Raw genomic sequence first — 9,454 nt, forward strand, 5'->3', positions numbered from 1 at the left:
GTAACAAGATCTCAACAGCTAAGTATATCTGAGTAATGGAAAAATAAAGGAATAAAGTCAAGGGAATAATGGTCTTACCTCGAGCGAGAGCGGAGGAACTGCCAGTTAGACTCACCGCTACCCCTGGTCCATACATCTAGACCATGGTAGAGATGAGCCAATGCGAGAGAGGCTCTGTTATAAGAGCCAACACGGCCTAAATCCCGTAGACAGGCCAGCACGGCAAGGTCTCCCTTATTCTGGGAGGTGCACAGAAGCTGAGAGGAGATAATGTAGAAAATGAAAGACTGCGCCGCCTGGTCCCTCTCCTCCCTCATATAAGCAAGAGCTGCAGGTCTAGCATCAGCAGGTAGCTCTCTCCATGCAGCCAATCTCGTACGAATCCGCTCGGCCCAAAATTTGTAGACCACCTTATAGGAGACGTACCCCTGATCCGTGTACCTGGTGCGGGTAGGAACACCGAGTAGGGTCCTAACAAGCTCAGCTCCCAGTGCGGCAGTCTGGTACCGAGAATCTAGAGGAGCAACTTCGCCGTCAAATCCAAGCCCGGTGATGGCAGTATAGTCGGCTGGAGTCAGGGTCATCTCTCCGAAACCGAATATGAATGAGTGGGTGCAGTCGTTCCACGCTCCATCAGCGCGTAGCGCATGGCGGGTGAAACCGGGGCTGAGTCTGGCGAAGCCCAGCGGCATAATCGCGAAACCAGCAGCAACGACTCTAGACCGCATCGGGGGGTCCAATAAGTCCCAGAAGCTGAAGCATCAGTGGAGGATCCGCACAGCACGGGCCTTGCCCAGATCGACCTGTGTAAGAAAATCCGCACAAAAAAAGGATTAAAACTAACACTTGTCTATTTTCGTTTTCATGACAGGAAAAGAGAGTGTTCAAGCCCTCTGGCCAGACACAGCCGCGTCACGCAACTACAGCCGCGTCATGCATCTACGAAGCTGCGTCACGCAGTTTGTCGAAGTTGTGACTTCGGACTACAGCCGCGTCACGCAACCACGGAGCCGCGCCACGCAGCTTGTCAAGGACGCATCCTCTGACTAACAATTGCATCACGCAACTGTTCTTCCGAAGAGCAGATGCGTGGAAGGTGAGACAAAAAAGAAAAACCCTAACGTTTCTATTTGCCAATTTCTATGCTCTTCTATGCATCTACAGGACCTAGGCAAGTCACAATCAACATGACGAAGCATTTTACGATAGCAAACAAGGCATCAAAACAAGCAAGATAAGCAAATCAAAGGCTGGGGACCATGGGGCACTTCGAACAGTTGCGTCACGCAACTGTTCACGCTAGAACAGCTGCGTTCATACAACTCCTTCCTGCATGCGCTACTACCGACGCTTAGACAGTACAAAATCGCACCAAACAATCATTCGCAATACACTAAAAGCAAGAAATTCAAGTGTGAAGTCACTTACCTCAGACTGGAAACCGCGCATCTCGTCAGTATCATGTCGAACCAGGAAATCAAAGCCCGGCAATGGGAGAAGCTGAAGAGGTCGTGTCCCGGGTGTCAGGGCATTACGGCTAACCGGTACTCGCTCACCTTCGAAAATCGAGATGTCCGGGATCGCCCCCAGGGTGTCCATCTCGGGCGTATAAGCAGAAGCTGGGATCTCGGAAAGCTGGGCCATCTTAGCTAAGGTTCAGAGTGTTTCGGAAGGTTTGAGAGTTTGAAAAGTGGAAAATGAAATGTTGAAAATCTTACTTATAATAAGAAGTGAAAATGGGCCCAAGCCCATTAACACCTCTTTAAGCCCAAAGTAGCCCATATTAACACCCATTTAAGCCCAAAATGGCCCATCCAAGCAATTTGAAGTCAGTGTGCGGTTCGTATACTTCAGCAATTTTGTCCCACTCACCGCACAGGGGGCAAGATCATCAAATTGCCCAAATTATCCTCAGGTAAATTTTCTTTCAAATGCCCACATCAGGAAAGGTATACCTGAAAATTTAGGACTAAAAAAATTTCAAAAATACAATCTTCTGCCCTGATGCAAAATTTCAAAGTTTATAATTATTAATGCATGGGGGCATGTGACGCCCTAACATTTAACAAAGGCAAGATCTGTTTGCACACAGAAATTGCCTCTTTTTTCTCTTGAACAATTTTTCAAGCCAACCGGTGATGGTTTCTCGAAGCCAATAGGGCCGACCAAAACAGTGATGGTGTATTACGAAGCTATTTGGATCGTTTTCTCAATTAGTGATGATGTATTGCAAAGCTGATCAAGTTAATCTTCTTACTGATTAGTGATGGTATATTGCGAAGCTGATCAGGACAATCTCAATGACCAACCGGGTGATGATTTTCCGAAGCCGATAGGTCCCACCAAACAGTGATGGTGTATTACGAAGCTATTTGGATTCTCTTCCTGGTTAATGATGATGAATTACGAAGATGATCAGGGCAATCAAAATCCTTCGAGCCAATCAAACCGAGCCTCCAAGATATCTTCAGAGCCAATTAGACCGAGTTTGGGAGGTCGTTACCGATCCAACTGGAGCCAACAAAGCCGATCAAATTGAGTTTTGAATGCGACCGGATGATCAGGACAACCATTTCATCCAATTCGAGGTTGAAGGCGCGTCAATAGACCACTTTAACATTAATCGTTTATACAATTAATGATAAAGTGGGGGGGCAAACTGTTGACGCGTGTCTTTATGCCCCCACCTAACCCGATGAGGATACGAGGACGCGGAATGAGGAATCATGGTTATCCGAAAAGTCTTTAAACCCAAGGATTTGATTTAAACCAATTTAATGGTGTCTGATTTGCACTAGAGTTGCGTCACGCAGCTATTAGGTGCGTGGCGGCACTGACAGCTGCGTCACGCAACTCCAATTAAGATGACATCACCATGAAAGCCAACATAACGGTTTTTCATTCTGTTTGGGTACGTGGCAATGGTCCAGAAAGTGAGTTGCGTCACGCAGCTATCGGGTCCGTCACGCAGCCGTCAGTTGCGTGACGCAGCTATCCCCTGTTGCCCTAACTATATAAATACAGCGTTTTTTATCTTATTCGAAGGAGGAATTTGAGGGCGTAAAAAAAAAAACAATTGTGGCTAGGTTTTTCTGCAGGAACTCTTCTGAGTTATCTTGAAGAAAAACAGCCTTTAGAAATTAATTAAGTTAAAAATGAAAATCATAAAAAAGAAAAAAAAAAGGGAGAAAAGCAAAAGAGAAGGAGGTATTTGTTAAAAACTTGGTGAACAAAGACTTTTGGGACTTTGAAATCTCGTTCCTTAAGACGTTCAGATTGTTTACAATCCTCAATCTAAGGGTTAGGTAATTATCTAAAACTTTTCTTGGTATTTTTAGTTGTTTATTCATTATTATTTATTTTATTGATGTTTTAGTAGTATGATCTTAATTAAACGATACCCTACCCATTATTGGATGTTTCTGAGCTATACTGAAACAAGTTTTAATAAAGGAAAATGTAAAAAGGGTTGCTTGAAAAATAGTTACGGACCAGAGCAGTTGCGTAACGCAGCTACAAGGTGCGTGACGGAACTGTTCATGTCCAAAACATAGTTATATTGTCCCGATTAGCTGCGTGACGGAGCTGTTCGTGTTTATGATTTTTATTTCACTTTTATTTTTTGTTTAATATTGTATTTGAAATAAATGACTGATGAACCCGAAGGTTTTTTTTTCCAAGTCACGAACAGCTGCGTGACGCGACTGTTCTAAGATTCCAGAAACGACTTTTGTTCTTTAAAAAAATAATAATTTCGTACAATTAATAAATATTTAATTCTTTTAATAAGTCAAGAGACAGCCAATTGTGGGCAGATTGCAGTTTAATCAGGTTTAGTATGTTAATATATTATTATGCATGATTTCGGGTTTTTAGGGTTTCTTGGATTAAAAATGGGTAGAATGTATTTTTTAGGTTCAGTTTGTGGCCCGCCTTTAACCATAAGGCAAGAGCGGGTCTTTTGTTTACTTTGACTTAACTACTCTGTGTTGAATGATTTGAATTGTTTGAATAGTATGAATGCAATGATTGAACTTGTTTGGGACGATTAAATAATTTTCCATATAGGAACTCGGTTCGATTTATTTGGGTTGGGTTTGAATATATAATATGGCTTTTCTAAATCAAAATTAGAAATTGTAGGTTTAAAGAGGCCGGTTTTTTCGGGCGTCGGCTTCCAAGGGGCCGACGTACCCAATTCCCTTATCCAGAATCGCACTCGGTGCGCCTGACCAGTTCTCTAAATTGGCCTTAAATAAAATTGGGTTTAAAATGAAGTCACTTTTAAAATTGGAAACGGTCCCATTGCCGAAAAAATGGGTGGCGACTCAAAAATATTTTATAAGACCGATTTATCGGCATCGTATCCAAAAAGGTTTTGTCACCACTTGTTAAAAATAAAAATCACATTTCCAAATAAAAAGAAAAGTGATAGCTTTTCGGGTCGCTCGGGGGCGGTGTGAAAACAAGCACATACAAGAATATTAAATTTATTTATTTTGCATAATCATCAAAATCTCAAGATAAAATTGACCCTTGAGCCAACAGCTCTTTTAGCTAATTTTGCCTCCAACACTTCTCTTATGTCCTTCGTCCTTTGGCACTTTGATCGTCGGGACCGAGACATGATGGAATATACCCTATATGGCTACAAGTAAACAAGTCAAATGATGCATGATTGAGGCATGACGTATTCATAGCGATTACATACAAATAAGAGGGGAAGGGAGTTGGGAAATGCATGACCTCCACCCTTATATCTCCCACACATGATTTGAGGTAAAGTCTTTTTCTAACCCTAGGACATATAGGTTGGGCCCATAAATCATCATGGGGTTTTGGACCGTCATCTCTCGTATTTATTGAATGAATGCAACAATCAAATCTTATTAAGGTAAACATAGAGGAAGGAACTAGGGTCGATTACATGAGCTTAGGTCGAGCTTATTAAGTCTTTGGGTTAAGCGAGAATTGGTTGTTTCCTCCCATTTGCTTTAGGTCTAAGCATAATGGCAATAATGGATTGTGCCAATTCTTTTGATATATACCAAACGGTACTTGACTTATGGGTGGTGTATATTAGTGGTTGATCCAAACAGTCCAGTAGAGTGAGAGGACCATGACCCCCAATATAACCTTAGGGTTTTAGGGTAGAAAGGAGATAAAGAAGAGATAAATGCATGAATAACAGTTTATAAGTATGAAAAACTAAACTCAATTTGAAGTTAATAACATAATTAAAGATTATGAATAAGTGGAGAACTTTCGGAGTCAACTCTCTTATTCGAACTCAAAACCGAAAACTAAAGATTCTGGGTTTGATCCCCAATGGAGTCACCAGGCTGAGGATGTCGAATTTTTCCAAAAAAGATTTGGAATGAATCGAACGGGCTTGATTTGTTTTATTTAATAAAATGGTTTTCTCTTTATTAAACCCGTTTAATCCTCAGAAAAAGGTTGTCTCACTTTGGTAAGAGTTTTATTTTGGAGTCACCACCCTTATTAGGGAAAATTCTCAAATCAGTCAATTCTTTGAATCGACTAATTGGTTTTAAACCAAAGATACGGTCTGCGATTTAGGTACGGGATGGGAAGGTGTTAGGCACCCATCTCGCCCGACTAAGCCGGCCTTCTAGTTGTCCATTAATTCACAATAGTTTAATAATGCAATTAACAAAAAATTGAAATGTAAAACCTTTTATGCATTTTTGGAAAACATGTCAAACATACATTCAATCTCATCCATACAACATAACATAAATCAACCAAAGAAGGGGAGATGAGGAGAATAGAGTTACAAACCAACCTAATCATTACATTCTACCCTTAAACCCTCCAAATTTTCCAAGCCCAAATAATAATTACATCAAGCAATAATAGAACTCCCCATTACTGACCCTTTTACATTTTGCAATAAGAAGCTTAAATCAAAAATAAATCTAAACCACAAGCAACAATCATAATGGATAATAAGTAACCACAGAACTACATATTAATTACAAGATCATAACTCAATCAATCATCCAACCATCATGAATATGATGAATGTAAATGATACAAGATTAAGAAATAAAGGGTTAGCACAATAACAATGAACATTAAACTAAATGAGAAGAATTTAAAGGACAAAAATAATAAAGAACAGAAATGATAAAATGCTACTAAAGTAAAGAACAATAATTAAATGACATAAATTTAAAGGTTTTACATGATTTAAGCTCATGATCTTGATGTTCATCCTAGAATGATGAACAAATCCATCAATCATTGCTCTCAATCATGTTTTATGTGTTTATTTGATCCATATATGACCTAATACACATCACGAACCTTTTAATGTCGGAGCTTGGCTATCGGATCACCGAATCGGGACATTTATTGAGTAAGAACAGGAGTTTCTGGAAACTTGTGGCACGAGCCATAAGGAAGCGGTGCATAACACTACTATTGATCTCACGCCACAAAGGTGCAAAAAATCCTTGTTTGGTTGATCCTAGGTTTCCCTCACAACCAAACCCAAGAATGGTGTTTTAAACACCGAAAAAACAAAGAAAAAGATGGGGAAAGCATTTTAAAGGTTCTCAAAAATTACCTTTTGCGATATCTTTGATGATTTGCTCTAAAATGGTGAAGGAAAACCCAACACTTGGTCTTTGATCCAAAAATCCAAGATTCAAAATTAGACTGTGTGTTTTTAGGATTCTAGATTGTCTACAAGCGATTTTTGATTGATTAACAATGAATTCTCACCTCAAATCCAAGATTAACACAAGTTGTCTTTAGACTTTTTGGCTGAGTTTTTAAAATGCAAGAGCTTCCCCTTATTTTCCAAAAAAGAGTCCTCCATTTCACAGCTCTCAATGCCTATTTATAGGCAAAATGAGGGTGGGTTACCCCATTTTAGGGCTGATGCAGCAAAAAAGCCACTATCAGGCCTGCAACGGGACGGGCTCACTTTTACAGAATCGGACCGGGTGATATACAAAATGAGGTGGTGCACCAGAAAGTGTGATGGGCAAACCCGATGCATTTTTTGGGCCCAGTTTTGTCGCGAAACGCCTGGTAACCTGAAAAAGGTAAAAGTGGTTAAACACATCAGTAATCTTAGCCATGGACCATCGATCCAAAAACCAGGATGATCAGAAATCCCGATCCAGTTTTATGTAAAAAAACGATGTATCATCACTGAACCTTTTAGGAGTAAAATTTAAGCGTCTACAATAACCCATCTTTTTTTCATTCTTCTTCTTCTCATTTCACACATTGGCAGTAGGAATTAATTTTGGAAGAGATAGAGATTAGATTATATATAATAATATATTCAATTCAAACAAACTTAGCTAGTTTTTAGAATTCTAGTTGGATTAGATGGCATGATTAGAGTAGATTATAGGTTTTGAAAATTACCAATTATCAGTATTATATATTAAATTGAAAAATTGAAAAATTAAGTTGGCCAATCAAAATACAGAAAAGTAAGAAAAAAATCTCAAATTTTTAAAAAAAAAAAAAAAAAAGAAAAATATAGTGCTGAACAAAGAGAACATCTTAAATTTTCTCATTGTTTTAGCTGTCATTTATATATATAGATTACATTAAATATTTTAATGTTTTAATATAATTGTGGAGTTACTAAGGTGTAAAAAGAACATATAATATAACAATAAGATAATAAATTTAGGAAAGTTAAGAAATTATGAACTTTTAATCTAATATTAAAAATACGCTTTCTAAAAGAGTATCTTCTCAAAAAAAAAAAAAAAAAAAAGCTTTATAAAAAGAGTAAAGTAGGCGATCATAAAAAAAATAGAAAAATTTTTGCAGCTTAAATAATTAAATGAAGCGAGAATGAACTTCTCGACTCATTGAATAACAAAAAAATAACACAAACAACCCAAGTAATCACATGAATGAGCCTAATATTGTAAAATGAATACACTTTCATGCAATCAAGCATCGACAAATACCAACACCCATAACTAATATGCATCTGCAAGCAATTATAAGACGTGAATATTGGTAAATGGAGTTAATTAATCCTCCGATGAGCCGGTCCACACTCATAACTCGTCCTATCATATATGTGTACTAATGAAAATTTTAACATGAATATTTAGTCACTTCCCGCTACCTAATTAAACAACTTGCTTCTTGTTGTTGGAGTGCGCTACCCTTCAAGTCAAAATAGTGGTTAGGTGATATTCCATATCAATTGTTATGCATTATAAATGTTTTGTATATCTAAACATTACATCATGTTTCATTACTGCTCAGCAAACATAAAATAGTATCATTCCAAAATTTGGAAAAAAATAATAAAATTTACTCTCTTTATTCTGTTACTTTACAAAAAAAAAAAAAAAAAAAACATAAAAAGTAAAGTGGTTGAAGAAGTGGTTTAAACATAAATTTTTGCTTTTTTTGGTCTATAATATCTCTAATCAATATTAAATTACACAATCAATGATGAGGAAGCCAAGTCGCTAGCAGTCTTCCAAAGGCACATTTATTAGCCAAATTTTTTGAGGACCATCATGGACCCACCTTCTTCATGTCCTCAATCCAAAAAAAAAGGACACTCAATTTGCTCGGTAAAATAAAAAATTGTGCCTATAATATAATGGGGTGTAACGTTGACATATACCTCATTATTTTAAAACTGAGGTCCAATAATGTAAACATGTGGCCTTTTAAAGAAAAAATGAAAAATACAAAATAGTAATGATGCTGACATCCATAAAGTAGAGCACACTCCTAAGGAATAGTATACAAATATAGTCTTAGTATAAATCGGTCAATTTGTTCACTAAAAATAAAATTTTTGCCCATATTAGCAAGGGCTAATCTCTGCATAAAGATAATTTTGCAAAAGTAGAGTGCAACAATACAAACCTGTTACTATTTTATGCTGACCTCCAAAAAAACATACTCGTACTCGTGCTTCATGCGTAAATTAGTACACTTTTTGTTTAACACAATATGGAATGCAATTTAAACACACAATCAATCATGAGTACAAACTTAATTAACAAAGAATCACTTTAAATTTGTTGGAAAAAAAAATTCAAATTTGTACCCAAATTAAAGTGTGATATGGAGATATAGACTTTTTTTTATAGATAGGATAAAATAATTGAAATGTGTGGTCATATTATGAATATACGTACCCTTGTTTGTGTTCAAATTCATAAATTCAAGCACGTTTCTATCAAACTGCACATAAATATAGTCATTAATCATGCTTTGAAAACAGAAGATCATTAATTATCCATTCACCTTTTATATGCCACTATACTTATTGAGCCAAAAAAAAAAGGTAACTAATAGAGATTATTCAAGGGCAATTTGAACTCTCTTTTGCATCCTTCTCAAAATTTTTATTTAGAGTAAATTCTCTATACAAAATAAATACCCTAACACCAAGGGTGTGCATTAATCGAGTTGGGATGGGAAT

Source organism: Jatropha curcas, chromosome 7 (assembly GCF_041381405.1).
Source record: "Jatropha curcas cultivar XTBG-Jc1 chromosome 7, XTBG_Jcur_1.0, whole genome shotgun sequence".
NCBI classification, from domain to species: domain Eukaryota; kingdom Viridiplantae; phylum Streptophyta; class Magnoliopsida; order Malpighiales; family Euphorbiaceae; genus Jatropha; species Jatropha curcas.